This window comes from Berghia stephanieae, chromosome 12 (genome assembly GCF_034508935.2).
Source record: "Berghia stephanieae isolate SIO BIC M18660-M18661 chromosome 12, UCSD_Bste_1.3, whole genome shotgun sequence".
Lineage (NCBI taxonomy): Eukaryota > Metazoa > Mollusca > Gastropoda > Nudibranchia > Aeolidiidae > Berghia > Berghia stephanieae.
The window spans coordinates 25,094,496-25,112,254 of record NC_088371.1 but is presented as its reverse complement, the minus strand read 5'-3'; the positions used below and the strand labels follow the sequence as shown (position 1 = coordinate 25,112,254).

At 34.8% G+C, this 17,759-nt stretch overlaps 1 long non-coding RNA gene across 1 annotated transcript; it reads left to right on the top strand.

Moving 5' to 3' along the window:
- The first annotated feature begins 5,653 nt into the window (after positions 1–5,653).
- Positions 5,654–7,699, top strand: LOC144957933 (uncharacterized). Its single transcript, XR_013642259.1, has 2 exons — positions 5,654–5,905; positions 7,057–7,699. It is a non-coding gene; the product is annotated as an uncharacterized LOC144957933 (long non-coding RNA).
- The last annotated feature ends 10,060 nt before the right edge of the window (positions 7,700–17,759 follow it).

The window sequence follows — 17,759 nt, the reverse complement described above, 5'->3', positions numbered from 1 at the left end:
TGATAATATGTGCTTCCCAAATCAGTTCCCATCACTTCTCGCTATTGTTATTTTATTATTATTATTATTATTATTATTATTATTATTATTATTATTATTATTATTATTATTATTATTATTATTATTATTATTTTATTTATTACTATTATTATTATTATTATTATTATTATTATTATATTATTATTATTATTATTATTATTATTATATTATTATTATTATTATTATTATTATTATTATTATTATTATATCAAGATCATTATCATAACCATTTTTATTAGTATTGAAAACCACCACAAAATCTTCCCTGCGTAAAAGAAAAGGTAGCAATGTTATATTCAATGATGTGTTATGTTATTATTTGATTGTCTCAACATAGAATTATTTATGTATATGAATTATCAAACTTACGTTACCGAAGTGAAGTAAACTACAACAGTAAGAGAAACTGTTTGTTTTAAAAATCAGATTAGAGAATAACATTTTGTTGTTGTCATTCTATAATATGTTCAACTTAATAATTTCGGCCGAATTACTTTGCCAATGTGGTTGTTTAGTGATTCGTGGTTTTGATCCAATCATTAAAACTGATTGTTAGTGACGTGTTATGTTTATTATACCTAATTATTTTTAAAACTTACAACCATTCATGATAAGACCGTTCCAAATTGGAATGTTTTCAATAATTGTGAATTTTAATTGTTTATTTTCGTTGTCAGAATTTTAAGAATTCACCAATAGGGAAGAAAAAGTATGATGTCAAAAATATTGTTAAAACTGGTTCCTATTTCATTGGAAGTGTAAAACCACTCGTCTGGAGGATTGAATAAGTACATTGTGTAATTCATCTTCTGGTTTCAGAGTGATGGCATCTTATTTTCCAATCCAAATATATGCTGGTCGTCAATAAAGACAATCTACCCCCCCCCCCCCCCTCTTTTACATCCCCTAATCCTAAGACTCTGCCTATACATCCTGCTACTAAAAAATAGTTTTACCACCTTTTTTTGAACCCATGCATTATAAGTACTCCGAAGCACTGGTTACATACACACTTCCCAAGGATTTAGGAACCAAAAGATTGGAGGGTTTGATGTCACGACTTTTCTTCCGTATTTATAATACAGTTGATAAAAACCCTGGGTAAGAAGTGAGAAGACTTATGGAAGGCTCTGATAAGGACAAATAAGAAAGAAAGAAAGAAAGAGAGAAAAACAACAACTACAAAGAATAGAGATGAAGACAACTCATATTTTCTTCCGTCATTTTGTTGATAAATTCATTGGTTGTGTGCATCGCATTTAATGTTAAATGGATTTTTGAAATGATATGAAATGTTTAATAAAATTCAATTCATTTTGATGGCGTTTGTGATTTGTTATCTTAGTCGTGTCTGTTTGCTGTTATTGTTGGTTTTGATTTTATGATTTTTAAAAATTATTATTATTATTTTTATTATTATTATTATTATTATTATTATTATTATTATTATTATTATTATTATTATTATTATTATTATTATTATTGTTATATATTATTATTATTATTATTATTATTATTATTATTATTATTATTATTATTATTATTATTATTATTATTATTACTATTTATCTTTAATATATTTATTTTTCTCATCGTCACCAATATCATCATCACCATAACCATCATCATCATCATCATCATCATCATCATCATCATCATCAACATCATCGCCATCATCTGCGTAATAATACCATGTAATGTAAAAAAAAAACAACAACAACAAATAAATAAACATACGTGTGTGTGTGTGTAACGATGAGTGCCGAGAATAAATAAAGTTTTCAGTTATGTATATATCTGGACTATTTGTTTGATTTTTTTAAAAACTTTTTTATGCATTTATTTGTGACCCACCGTCTCAAAACGGCATTAGTTAGGAATGAAAAGAGTGCTGGTGGGGTTCCTGACCTCCCATAGTGAGCAGGTCACGCTGTGTCTTCTACCCCCGTATATTATCTGTTTTCCAAGTTGCTTTCTATCTCCACTCTCATCCCATCTTAAGTCACAATAATTGTACTAATTCTGGGTAGGATTCCTGGCCTCCCATAGTGGACAGGGAGGTACAAACTGTGTCTTCTATCCCCCTATATCTGTTTTCCAACATGCTTTCTGTCTTTGTCTTGGAATGAGATAACTTCGTTTTGTCCTGGCTCTGGCTGGAGTCTTGGCTGGGAGGGAAACAGTCAAATGCATAGTTATTGTTTTGGGAAATGATTTTTTTTCTTGTAAATCATCTCTCTGTTATTTATTATTATATTTGTTATTTTGAATGTATAATGTAAGCATTTCAGTGTATTCCTCTTTGTTGGATTTTGTGTTTGTGTTCGGATGAAACTTATAGGTGATTTCAAACTAAGTACATTGGTGGTATGCTCTTGGAATCTACATCGGATCCCTATTTGTTCCCAGTTCCCCTATGTCTTACTTCTTCTTGAGTGCTTTAATTGTAATTCTAGAACTTTTTACTATCCCATTTTCTTCCTTTTTACTGGCGCTGATATGACCTTAATGTGTTGCAACTGGGTGGGGATCCTGACCTCCCATAGCGGGCAGGGGGGTACATACTGTGTCTTCTATACCCTTATATCTGTTTTCCAACATGTTTTCTGCCTTTGTCTTGGAATGAGATTACTTGGTTTTTTCCTGGCCCTGGTCGGAGTCCTGGCTGGGAGGAAACAGTCAAATGCATCGTTATTGTTTTGGGAGATGATATTTTTTTCCTTGTAAATCATCTCTCTGTTATGTATTATTATTTTTATTTTGAATGTATAATGTAAGCATTTGAGTGTGTTCCTCTTTGTTGGATTTTGTGCTTGTGTCTGGATGAGACTTATAGGTGATCTCAAACTAAGTACATTGGTGATATGCTCTTGGAATCTAAATCTCATCCCTATTTGTTCTCAGTTCCCCTTTGTCTTTCTTTTTCTTTGGTGCTTTAATTGTAATTCTAGAACTTTTTACTATCCCATTTTCTTCCTTTTTACTGGCGCTGATATAACCTAAATGTGTTGCAAGCGCCGTAAAACCCTTAAAAACAAAACAAACAAACAATGTGTTGCAAGCGCCGTAAAACCCTTAAAAATAAAAACAAAAGTTCCCATTAATCATCACGGGTAAATTCGTTTAATCATAGAATTATGACTATTTTGATTCACTGATGAGGGAATTGGGGGGTAGCGTGGCTCAGCGGTACGGTCTTTGCTTCGTAACCGAAAAGTACCGAGTACCGAGTTCAATCACTCGCCGCTGCACTGTGTGGCCTTGAGCAAGTCACCTCGCCCTAGCTGACGCATGGGTTATTCCAGTCTTCCTTCGGAATAGACCCTAGAGAAAAATTTCCCCTATGGGATGAATAAAGGGAATTTATTATTATTGCAATGCGATACCCGACAACGCTATGCATTTTCATTTATATTTCATATGCCTGTGTTAAAATTCTGAGTGATGCTCAAGATCTATGGGGCTGATCATTTCGGATGCCAGGCAGATACTTAAGGTGACCATAGTCCAGTTTTTGCGGCAATAGGAGCCGAACCCAAGACCGGACTATTGCGACAACTTCCGCCTGCCCGCAAGAGGAGCACTATGCAATCAACGCCTTCCATCACCCAGTAGCCTTTGAGCCCATAGAGCCGGAGTTTATCCCGGTTTCTATAGCGTGAAACGGACAATAGAAATTGCTTGCAATCCTTTGGATAGGACGCTAGTCTATTGCACAGTGTACTTCCCGCCAGATCTAACAGACCCAGCTAATCAATCACTGTTGGGTGGAGAAGGGGGGGGGGGGGGGGGGGGGTCTGAAATAATCTCGACTGCACCCAGGATCTGATCGATCTCAGTCCCTTTACATGTGAAGCATGTGATCCATCACCCAATTTAAAATTATCAAGGTTTCACTTGCATCTTTACCATGCTTCATAATAATAATAACAATAATAATAATAATAATAATAATAATAATAATAATAATAATAATAATAATAATAGTAATAATAATAATAATAATAATAATAATAATAATAATAATAATAATAATAATAATAATAATAATAATGATAACAACAACAATAATAATAATAATATTAAGAAGAAGAAGAATAATAATAACAATACCTTGTTTTATACTCCGGAGCCCATAATATAGAGAAAAAATCAAATTAGGAAGCTGTGATTATTTGAGAAATAAAAGGAAAAAAACCCCGTCTGTCTCACCTTTTCTATTGTTTGTTGAAATAGCATGTCACTGATTACGCTCAGCAGCGCTTGACATCTACACCAAGCATGGGAAACACTAGGGCGGCTGCCAAGTTCACAACGAACTGGAGTCTCAGACTTGTCTAGCAATATTTATTGAGGGGCAGCGTGGCTCAGCGGTACGGTCATTGCTTCGTACCCGAAAGGTCCCGAGATCGCTCACCCGCCGCTTCGCTGTGTGGCCTTGAGCAAGTCACCTCGCCTTAGCTCACTTTGCGGGCTGTTCTGCGGCTGACGCCTGGATTATTTCAGTCTTCCCTTGGTGTGGGGAAAGGGCAGAATGATATAGTGATAGCAGTGGTTTTGCTCGAGCTTTGACCTTTTATATAGCGCAATATCCACTTAATGTGTTCAAAGCGCTTTACAATGGGCCCCTCACGAACAGCAACCTTATCGTGTAGAACGAGATATTAGGCGATATTACAATTTTTTTTTTCCGACAGACAACGCTGTTAATGGCTAGGTACTCGTTTTACACCTAAATACGGTGAGAGAATGTGAGTAAAGAGCCTTTTCCAAGGACTCAACTATGCACCGAGCGAGGCTCGAACTCAAGACCTTCCGATCCGAAAGCGAGTGTCATAGCACTAGACCGCATAGCCGTTTTACTGGTGGCGGACGTCGTATTCGGCGCCTTCTTAAAGTGGCTGTGATGCCGGCGAAGTGAAATTGATGTGTTTATGTATGTATGTATGAGTTGCATTGTAATTAGTACGGCACCTATAAGGTGCTATGCTACATCAGCATAAAAGTGTCACGAACACAGGGAATCCACATATCGGGACCAAGCACGTCTGTTCCTGGCTAGAGTCACAACGTCCTCAATGGGCATAGTGAAATTGATGATAATGATGATGAGAAAGATGATGATTATGATACTGAGGAGGAGGAGGATGTGGGTAACAAAGATGATAATGATGATGATGATGATGATGATGATGATGATGATGATGATGATGATGAGGATGGTGATGATGATGATGATGATGGAGGGGGCGCATAAGAAGTGAATATAATACGTATGGCCTTTCACTATTTATTTTTTTTTTTGGGGTGTGTTTGTGTGTGTGGGGGGAGGGGGGGGGGGGAAGGGGAAGGGACGGTATCGGATATATCAGAACTGTGGAGGGGGCGCATAAGAAGTGAATATAATACGTATGGCCTTTCACTATTTATTTTTTTTTTTGGGGGGGGGGGGGGGGGTTATCGGATAGATCAGAACTGTCATGACGACATGTTATACAATGATCTGATACCAGCTGGTGAAGAATGATAGGTATTGATTGATGTCTGCATGTGGGAGAAGAAAAAGAGGGAGAAAGAGGAGAAGGGTGGAAGTGATAGCGAGAAATAGGCTTCCTAAGTCGTGACGTAATCCTGCGCAGCAACGCATGGCAACAAACCGGCTGGCTCTAAACAGTCGAGAAAAATGGCTGACACGAACTCTATTTCCATCACCGCCCTTATGAAATACTTCTCCAATGAGCATAAAAGTGTCTCGCGAGGTGAAAATCATCATCAGTCAGGTCATGTTTTGACTTTCACTTACTCAGATGGCTTGATGTTCGGCAAAGTTCAAGCCAGCATGAAGAATAAAGAGTATTCTGTGAAGGTAAGTCATTTCGTCTTCTCATTCTCACTCTCAAAATCTCACATCTCCGTAAAACTACTGTTGGACAATAATCAGTTTACTTTGAGTTTAGGCAGATTTAGTATATCCAATGGAAAGATTTAAATGTTTACGTTCGATTTTAGTTAGGGAGAGAGAGGGGGAGTCATTGAATTATTGTGTTTTTATCTTATGGACCACGGACTTTGAGTGTTTGAGGTCTTAGTCTTGCTTCGCTAATTTTCGTTGCCATTGACTATAGTCTACTACATACTATTTAGTATCGTGTTGTAACCTTTATTATAATACTCATATGAGCATCACAATCACCAATCACGCTAGACATTTTATCATACTTCATGTGGGGCAGCGTGGATCAGCGGTACGTTTTTGCTTCGTACCCGAAAGGTACCGAGTTCGTTCACCCGCCGCTGCGCTGTGTGGCCTTGAGCATTCACCTCGCCCTAGCTCAATTTGCGGCGCTGCACCGCGGTTATTCCAGTCTTCCCTGGGAATAGACCCTAGAGATAAATTTCCTCTATGGGATGAATAAAGGATTTATTTAGACCAGTGTTAGTCACGGTAAACTAAACTTCCTATTGGGTTAAGGTGTCATGTAAATGTTGCTGCTTGAAACTCGAAGAAATCAATAACATTGTGAAATTGAATGTGAACTTCAATTTAATATACGAAAACAGATAAAATGGACGTTTCGGGTTTCCCCCTTATCAACAAAGCAAGATGAATGAAAGAATCACTTAATTTGTTTTTTTAATTGAGTTTTTATACAGCGTAATATCCACTAAATGTGCTCAAAGTGCTTTACAAGGGGTCCCTGGCCAACAGCAACATTTAACATGTAAGACGGGACATGATGCCTGTTGGGCGATATTACAATTTTTTCGGACAGAGACAACGCTGTTAACGGCCAGGTACTCATTTGACACCTGAGTACGGTGAGAGATTGTGAGTAAAGAGCCTTCTCCAAGGACTCAACTATGTGCCGAGCGAGGCCCAAACCCAGGACCTTCTGATCTGAAAGCGAGTGTCATACCACAAGACCACAACAGACGTTTTATTAGTTTGTTTGTTTTTTGCCTATTGAGCATGGTCGCAGCTCTAAATTTGAATCTTTTATTCTTTTACTTCCACAGATCTATCTTGATGATGCCTTGGGTTGATTCAGTCCAAAACTAATTTGTGTGGTTTTATTTAACAATGTTAATGACATTGAACATACATTGATACAACAATGCCATAATTTGTCATGTTTATCATGTAAAATTATGTATGGACCTACAAAACCATTATTTTGAATGGTGATTTGATGATGATGAACAAAATATGTGTGTTGTACAAAATAAATGGCAAAGCTAACAAAATGCAGTCTCCTTAATAAGAGGAGACTGGGGATTGACAAGTGCTGCAACAAATTGAAAAATAATATCAGATGTTTCTCTTAACATGGTTGGAATATATGAGAGGATGTTAACATTTTTCAGTCTTTCATTAGCCCTCTCAACATGAATTCTACATGAAGCAATTTCTTTTGTTAATAAAATCTCATTTTCAGTAAATTTATTATGTAAAAAGGAAGGGATATTTACAGTTACTCCTTGAGGTAAAATATCTTGAATCAGGATGGGGTTTTACCTTTATTACCTTTATCTGCTAAAATTAAATCTCCAGGGCTTAAAATTAAAAGTTTTAGTAATCCACAATTTTGTACAATGACCTTATCCGAGACAGACCCTGGATACAGTTTAGAAATAAAATTTATCACACCATTTGGACTCAGACCAAAAGAGCTTTAACAGAATTCATGGACCTATAAGAAGAATAAATTAACCGTTGTTTATCCATTTCTTTAGGAATAGCAATTTGGTCATCTGTACAATCAATTATGATCATTCTGCAATTTGGAAATCTTAAAAATGATGATGGAGCTGATAGTTTATTTTTATGTCTAGAAGGGCATGTAACCTTCATAACATTTTCAAAGAGAAGCTTATGGCTTATGTAAAACATGAATAAAAGTTTGTATAATATTTGTTATAGTACTTTCACTAACGCTAAACAATTGTGAAATATGAAGGTTAGCGTAGTTCTGTCTAAGTTTCATAAGTGTAATAATGAAAATTTGGTCTTTTAATGCAACTGTCTCTTCCTGAACTTCCCATCCACTATAATAAATAATGTTACCTCTAAAGCACTCAACATATTGAACAATAATATTAAATATTTTAAAACAATGTACACCTGTCTCCATTCGAAGAACTTTTTCTGTAAGGCTTGAAACAGTGTAAGTGCGTTGAATCTAACTTAGTTGGGTTTTTTAAAGCTAGCTATTTCCTTATTTTTGTCTGTAATTTCTTGTTCTTGAATTAAATTTGTTATTCTATTTAAAATATCCTCACTTGTTCTACAATCTGTTTTTTTAAAAGATGGAATCCTGTGATGATGGTGACGAGAGTTGAGATGATGATGAGGGAGAAGATAATGAGGATGATGATGAGGAGGAAAATAATGATGATGAGGAATCTGGTTTTTTTAAAGGTGGGACTTTGTGATGATGATGAAGAGAGTTGAGCTGATGATGATGATGATGATGATGATGATGATGATGATGATGATGATGATGATGATGATGATGATGATGATGGTGATGATGATGATGATGATGATGGTGGTGGTGGTGGTGGTGGTGGTGGTGGACTTCTTGATGTTGGTGCCAATTGAGATGGGGTGGGAATTCCTTGTGTCACTTTTCTTTTCTTTCTTTCTGGCTCTGATGGAAACAATTTATTTTTATTTCTGTCAAACCATTCAGGGAGGTTGGCTTTGTCACCATCTCTGATGTGACAAGAACACACTCTTGATGATGATGTTGGATCTTTTGTCCTTTCACCTGAAATGAAAAGATTAAAAAAAAAACAATAATTCTGTTGGGCACATTGGGTATATTATTTAATTTGATAAGTACTTTGTTTTAGACTATCTTGTTTGACACCAGCTCAATGCATGATAAATCAAAGGTGTGCAAGAGACTAGGTTACTGGTGGGTCTCTCGCCTGTCTTTTATGAAATCGCACATTCAGCAAAATGTCGCACTTCCTCATTACTTCTTTTGATGATTTTGACTAGGTATATATAAAAATATGAATTCTTAAATTTACAGTTAAAGTTGATCTTGGGGTTGAGTGTGGCAAGACTGGCGTTTTCTCTTTATTACAGTCAGTACTGTACTGGCCAGTGCGGTGATGGAAACTTTGGAGTGTCAACAGTCGGGCACAGGTAAAGGAGAGAGGTCCCTGCCGCCATCTTGCTTTGTTCACACAGAGTTGCCACTTCGGCTTTCGGGGAGGGGAGGCATGGCAGAGAATCAGAGAAACTTTCCAAAAAAGAGGAAAGTATGTGTGTTTGTGTGTGTGTATGTGTGTGTGTGTGTGAGAGAGAGAGAGAGAGAGAGAGAGATCTGCGTGAGGGGAGGGGGGGGGGAGAGGTTGCGTTATTTTATTTATTTATTTTCATTTTGCCATAAAGGTATCGAGTTTAAAGTAAGATTTTAACAAATATTTTCTTCTCTTTCTTCTTGTTCTCCTTTTAAAAAAATTATCACTTATCAGTAGAACTTAAGTCTCATTCAGTTTATCAGCCTTAACATCAAAACGATTGAGATATCATTTTTGCTTCAACTTCAATAAAAACCTAGTTTGGAATGTATTTTTATTTATAATTTCGTGCAATTGTACACTTTAATCATAAAATATAGGTCTACGTAAGCTAGAACTTGACCTAGATCTGGACTACGAACTCTAGCAAATGTTCGACGAGGCGTGCGTGCTTACCTGACTAAAGTGATCCACTTTTTCTTCAATTTTTTGTCTGCCTGTCCATTTGGAAATCTGTAAAACTTGCAGGAGTGAATATCTGACTGGTGTAGACAATCTGGTACAAAACACTGGACCATATTTAAGATAAAAATTGTTTTTTGAGCGATTTTCCAATTATTCCTTGCCCGGACCAAGCACGGATTTTTTTTGTTTAGAGCCAGCCGATTCGTTGCTAGGCGGACGTGACGTCAGACTGTGGAATCCTATTGACAAGCAGAGAGAGAGAGAGAGAGAGAGAGAGAGAGAGAGAGAGAGAGAGAGAGAGAGAGAGAGAGAGAGAGAGAGAGAGAGAGAGAGAGAGAGTAAAATATCGAATAGGTGGCATCTATGAAGGTCAACGAATGTTGCGAAATCGTCTTCGTTTGAAAGAGATGGAAGACCATGGTATCTGAGAGCTGGAAAGAGAAAGAACCCGGATTATGGTGGTGATGATCGTGATGATGATGATGATGGTGGTAGTGGTGGTGGTGATGATGATGATGATGATGATGATGATAGTGGTGGTGGTAGTGGTGATGATGATGTTGATGATGATGATGATGGTGGTGGTGGTGGTGGTGTTAGTGGTGGTGGTGATGATGATGATGATGATGATGATGATGATGATGATGATGATGATGATGATGATGATGACAAAAAGTAAAGAGCTTTTTTTCCAAGGACTCAAGTTTGCACCGGACACAGCCAATGACCCAAGTGACGTAACGTGTGACCACTGGCCCACAACAGAGTTACTCTGAAGTGTGAGTTGGTTTTACTTTATTTCCGTCACATTGTTTGACGAAATGTGTGAGTTGGTTTTACTCATCATATAATGCTCCGAATTGTGAATTTATTGAACACTGTCAGTACTACAGGGCATCCATCAATTAAATATATATATATATATATATATATATATATATTATATATATATATATATATATAATAATACATAAATATATAATACATACATACATATATATAGTATATATATATATGTATATATATATATATATATATATATATATATATATATATATATATATATATAGTATATGGATATGTAAACCATTTAAACAATTTTATAGACAGAAAAATGTGAGTGACCTTATTATATTGTATTATATTATATTATATTATATTATATTATATTATATTATATATTTTATTTTTATATTATATTATATTATATTATATTATACTACATTATATTATGTATGTTATATATATATATATATATATATTATATATATTATATATATATATATATATATAATATATATATATATATATATATAATATATATATATATAATGTAAATTTTCACTCACATTTTTTTGCCGAGACGACTCGTTTCTGTGTTTTTTACACTTCCTCAGTCGGCATAATCCATTGTAATCAATTACAAATATTACAATGGATTATGCCGACTGAGGAAGTGTAAAAAACACAGAAACGAGTCGTCTCGGCCAAAAAATGTGAGTGAAAATTTACATTATATATTAGCTCTAACCACCATTATCGAGCACTTTCGTACCTACAAGTACCCACCAACACTCATAAATATATATATATATATATATATATATATATATTATATATATATATATATATATTATATAATATAATATATATACAGGGACGGCTGGTAATAATGGGCAGGGTGGGCAAATACCAGCCTGTTTTTTCAAGTTATATGCTGTATTACCAGGTCTGAAATAATCAAATTTAAATTAGATAATTTCAAAAGTTACTACTTAAACTTTATACTTCGTACTGAAATCAATTTGTGTGTATTTTTGATAGATTGCGAATCACCACGCATCCCGTAATGCATAAACCAGGATACGCTCCTGTTCTTTTTTATCACCCCCCCCCCCCCCCTCCCCAACCACTCCACTCCGCCCACATCGTCATCTCATCGTCACGTCGCCTGACGGTGAACTAACTCCGATTTTTTCTGTCTGGCCTCTCTAGTACTAGGTCGGGCTAATTCAAATGAGCCCACCTTATTAACCAGTGAAAACTAAATAGAGATTTTGGCAAACGAACTTTTTCTTAATTATTGCATTACTTGTGCTGGCAGGGACGGCTGGTAATAATGGGCAGGGTGGGCAAATACCAGCCTGTTTTTTCAAGTTATATGCTGTATTACCAGGTCTGAAATAATCAAATTTAAATTAGATAATTTCAAAAGTTACTACTTAAACTTTATACTTCGTACTGAAATCAATTTGTGTGTATTTTTGATAGATTGCGAATCACCACGCATCCCGTAATGCATAAACCAGGATACGCTCCTGTTCTTTTTTATCACCCCCCCCCCCCCCCTCCCCAACCACTCCACTCCGCCCACATCGTCATCTCATCGTCACGTCGCCTGACGGTGAACTAACTCCGATTTTTTCTGTCTGGCCTCTCTAGTACTAGGTCGGGCTAATTCAAATGAGCCCACCTTATTAACCAGTGAAAACTAAATAGAGATTTTGGCAAACGAACTTTTTCTTAATTATTGCATTACTTGTGCTGGTACCATTGATGTAATGACTTTGGGAATGTTCCAGTATTGAATTAAATTTATTAATTTACTAATTTTATATCAATTTAATATTAATTTGTGTTGTTTTTATATATTTGTTTATCCATTTAAAATTTTCTTTTTTTCTCGTTTTCTTTAGTGCTTCTCAGAACTCATTTATTTAAATTGTTTTCTTATTTGTTTTTTTGTTGTTGTTGTTGTTGTTTTGGGGTTTTTTTTTTTTTTGTTTTGTTTTGTTTTTTTAACAAATTAATTTGTTAGTTCTTATTTTTTTAATTCTTAAAGTAATTACCGCTGTATTTTTATTGCCAGACAAAATAATTTTGCAAAACAATGTAATTTTCTATTGTATTCCGTCTAATAAAACAAAACACTTTTATTCAAAAGTCACGACTAAATAAATATATAAAATACAACCACCATTTTGGTTTTCTCAACAATTGAATTAGTATACGAGAAATACTCTTCTGAGAAAGGAGAGAGTTGAATTCTAAGTTATAGAGGAAATACGGAGGGTGGGCAGATTCCGTACTTGCCCGTCCTGAAGCTAATATACATACATAAGTTCGCGATGAAGAGGCGGGAAGCTCGGGGTTGGTTGGGTAAGGAGTAAAGATAACACGGTCGTTATTGTTATAGTCTAACGAATGCATGAGGAGAAATTGGTAACATTATTTTGTCTTAATTGTATTGTATGAAGTATTGGCGAAAGCCTAAGATTAAATAAACTTTGTTTTTGTCTGTCTTATTTTGACTATGGAACTGATACTGATACTTGTCATAGCAGACCTGCCTACTTGAAATAGGAAAATAAAAATCGTAGTTTTCAGGGCTAATAAATTCGTAGATATTTTAACTACCCTTTTAAAAAATGACCGGAATTTCGTCTGTTTTGATAGATATCAAATTTTTAAAAACGAGAAAAAATTATTGGAAACGTAATAATGATGGTGATGGTGGTAGTGATAGTGGTAGCGGTGGTGGTAGTAATGATGATGGTAATATTATTATTATTATTATTATTATTATTATTATTATTATTATTATTATTATTATTATTATTATTATTATTATTATTATTATTATTATTATTATTATTATTATTATTATTATTATTATTATTATTATTATCATTATTGTTATTATTATTATTATTCATTATTTATTATTATTATTATTATTATTATTATTATTATTATCATCATCATCATTTATTATTATTGTTATTGTTGTTGTTGTTATTATTATTATTATTATTATTAATTATTATTATTATTATTATTATTATTATTATTATTATTATTATTATTATTATTATTATTATTATTGTACGTATTGGTGGCATTACTATTGTTGTATTTTTTTGTGGTTATTAATGGTATCAGTTTATTGTTTGGTTCCATTTACCATTTTTTTCCACTTTCATGTATGTGGTCATCAAATTGTATGATTTATTGTCGAAAGCCTAAGATTGAATAAACTTTGTAATATTGTATGGTAACCATCATTGTCGACGACATCGTCGTTGTCATTATAATCATCATTATCATCATCATCATCATCATCATCATCATCATCATCATCATCATCATCATCATCATCATCATCTTCATCATTAACAACAACAATATTAACAACAAGTACTACAATAGCAATAAAAACAATATCAACATCATCATAAAATTTCCGTCATCGTCTCCACAACTATCATTCTAACCAACAGCACCACCAAAACCACAACCATAATTCATCCTCCTCCACCACCACCACCACCGCTACCACTATTCCAACCACTACCACCACCGGCACAATCATTCTAATCATCAAGACAGCAGTGAAATGCAATTTGAGCTCTGAATGAAACTCGGGTCATATCGCTGTTGTTGCTTCTCGATTGAAACTTTAAGGTTACTACATACTACTGAAAACTAGTGCCGCGCTGAGGACCGGTCCTTGGACCGGTCCCACGGTCTTTTAGCTGTGAACCGGGGACCGGTCCCATAGTGGAAGACCGGCGGCGGTCCTCACTTCTTATCACCTTTCAACGGTCTCCGCCATACTACTTCCCCAGCGATTTGTTGCCTCGGTTGCCTATCTTCCACCAATCACCACCCATCCCACTTAATTAATCGCACCCACCCCCCTTTGCAATACACTAAACGACACAGACGACCATAGAGGCAGACGACCACCTCCCTCCACTTCGCAAACCGCCCTTTCGTGTGTGAGATGGGGGAACAGGAGGTGCACGCCTTGGACGATTCCATTATATGGGGTAAATTTCAAAATTTACTACACCATAATGATCGCAATGACAATGATCTATGATGAAGGCATGACCCCTCTTCTCTAATGGGTTATTGTTTGAAATGCATGTGACTACTAAAGATGTGTGTGTTTGTGTGTGTGTGTTATGTGTGTGTGTGTCGAACCTAGCAAGTAGCAAGTCCGATTTTTTGTTTTCTTTTGTCCATCTCTTGTCACCACTCCTTTCTATCGCATTGCTGTCATTTAAAATAATAAAATAATATTAAAATTTCGTTTGGTGTTTTAACTAATCAAATAATATGAGTTTCATTAGTTTCTTCTTTCCAAAAAAACCCAGTTATAACGTCTGTATTTTAAAAAAGTCCAATAGAATATTTGGGGACCTCGATAGCTCAGTTGATAGAGCACTCTCTTTATACGCAAAGGGCCAGAGATCGATCCCGGGTGCAGTCGAGTTTTTTCTGAATCCCTGTCTTCTCAGCAGTGAATGGGTAGCTGGGTTTGTTAGATCTGGCGAAAAGTCACCACGGACCCCACTTATTACTTATTAACTTATTACCGCATCCACCCCCTCTTATTATAACTTCACGTCTCTCTCTTACTCTTCAATGCTCGCTGCCCTCTAATGTGTCAACGCCACGAACAACTCGATCAACTCCTTGGGCGATGCCATTATCTCTGTTAATGGGGATAAATTTCAAATTTTATTAAATTATCGAAGTAACAATGAAGTACGGTGAGCAAATAAAGAAGGCATCACCCCTCTTCTCTAATTAGGTTACAATTTGAAATGAGTGTGACTACTCCGTGTGTTTTACTCCTGTAGACCACGGTTTTCATCGTGTAGCGGTCTTTAACGGTTCAAGAATGAACGATCCCACGGTCCCAAAGGTCAAAACGGTTCGAACTTCCAACAGTCTCTCAGGAATGTTCAATGTCGAAAAGGACCGGTCCTTGCGGTTTTCATTTCCCAGGGACCGTAGGACCGTGGTCTATAAGCTTGCCAAGGACCGCCCCGCACTACCAGTAATGTAACAGAAATATTAATCTCGCTGTTGAGGGATTAAAGCAAATCTTTAATTTTTCGAGTGAACGAAATGGACTTGTATTGTCAAGGTGTTGTCGCATTATGTCTCGTCGCTTTATTTTTTTGTTGTATTCTCTTTCGTGATTCATTTTTGATTACGTTTGGAATAATTAAAATCTACTGGTATTGTCATTTCATTGTGAATGTGATTATTTGTGGTTGAAATATTATTTTTTAAAGGTAAAAAAAAAATAATAATTAAAAAAATTAATTAAAAAATAAATAAATAAATAAATAGATAAATAAATAACTTTTAAAAAAAATAAAAAGATAAATTTTAAAAAAATAAATAAAAAAAAATAAAAAATAAAATAAAAATAAATTAAAAAACAAAAAAAAAAAACAAAACAAATATATATATATATATATATATATATAATATATATATATATATATATATATATATATATATATATATGACCGAATCATCTTTGCCCCACCACTGTAAATAGGCTAGAACCGCCACTGTATATATATATATATGTATATATATATATATATATATATATATATATATATATATATATATATATATATATATATATATATATGTGTGTGTGTGTGTGTGTGTGTGTGTGTGTGTGTGTTATACACAAGTACATAATTTATTTTTAAAATTTTCCAGTGACCAAAACATTTCCCATTATTTATAACCTGTCCTATCTTAAAATATTCCAATGACGTAGCCGTAAAATCCTAATTAATTCATCACGCCAAGTGAATGCTAAGCCGTTTATGTAATACATTGGTGGCCGGATAAATGCCCGCTGGTCGGAAGCAGAACATACAGGCGTTTAGGCGAAATGGGCATTAATTTGGGTGAATCTAGTCGATAGAGATCAAGTACTTAGTATTCATTTGAGTACCTAATGTTATTTATTTCATCTTTTCATAAAGTCACATTTTTTACTATAAGTCCAATTTTTAGTAATATTTATATTATATATCATAATCACATCGTCTCGACATAATACAGATGTCGCTGTGGTAGTTGTTATTGTTATTAGTCAGCAAGCCGGCGATCAGATCTCGTTAGATAAAATCAAATAAAATTATATAGAGCAAAATTACTAAATTCCAGATAGACGGCAGAGATATTTTGTGCGGCTATGTGGTCTAGTGGTATGACACTCGCTTTCGGATCAGACGGTCCTGGGATCGAGCCTCGTTCGGCGCATAGTTGAGTCCTTGGAAAGACTCTTTACTCACATTCTCTCACCATACTCAGGTGCAAAATGAGTACCTGGCGTTTACAGCGTTGTCTCTGTCCGAAAAAAAACTTGTTACATCGCCTAACAGGCGTTATGTCCCGTCCTGAATGTTAAATGTCGGAGTTGACCAGGGACCCATTGTAAAGCTCTTTGAGAAACATTTAGTGGATATTGCACTATATAAAAAACTCAATTTTGCTTTTTTTAAAAATATTTTGTAGATCCTCTCAGCAGAAAAATCTTGGATAATGTGTAATCTTCATTCAATCTAGAACAATTGTTGGTTTTAGAGGGACTTGAGTGAGAGCTTATCGCCCAACCGGAGGTCTATAAAAGTAACAAAGAGCCGAGTTACGTCAGCAGCGTTCATTCTGTAATACGGTTAATTTTCAGTTATTTTTTGCGACTAGCAGGAAGGACATAAAATTAGTGGGAGAAAGGGGTAAAACCAGTGACATCTATAGAGTATGAAGTCCTAGGGTAAAGCTCAAAATATCAGTGGAGCGCTGTCACCCGAAATTAAGCAAAATTTCCTAATTCACACCGGGCAGTTTGGTGCTGTTTTAATGAGAAATGGTTTTTATTATTATTATTATTATTATTATTATTATTATTATTATTATTATTATTATTATTATTATTATTATTATTATTATTATTATTATTATTATTATTATTATTATTATTATTATTATTTTGGTTTGTTTGTTTGTTTTTGGGTGGTTTTTTCTGTTTATTTGTTTTTGTTTGTTTTTTTTTTCATATATAGGTATTAGGCGAAATTGGCGTTAAGACGCCAGGCATTTAGACGGTCGCGACTGTATTTAATCCCTGGCAGTGATCTTGAAAAAGACGAAGCCAAGAAACAATGTGGGCC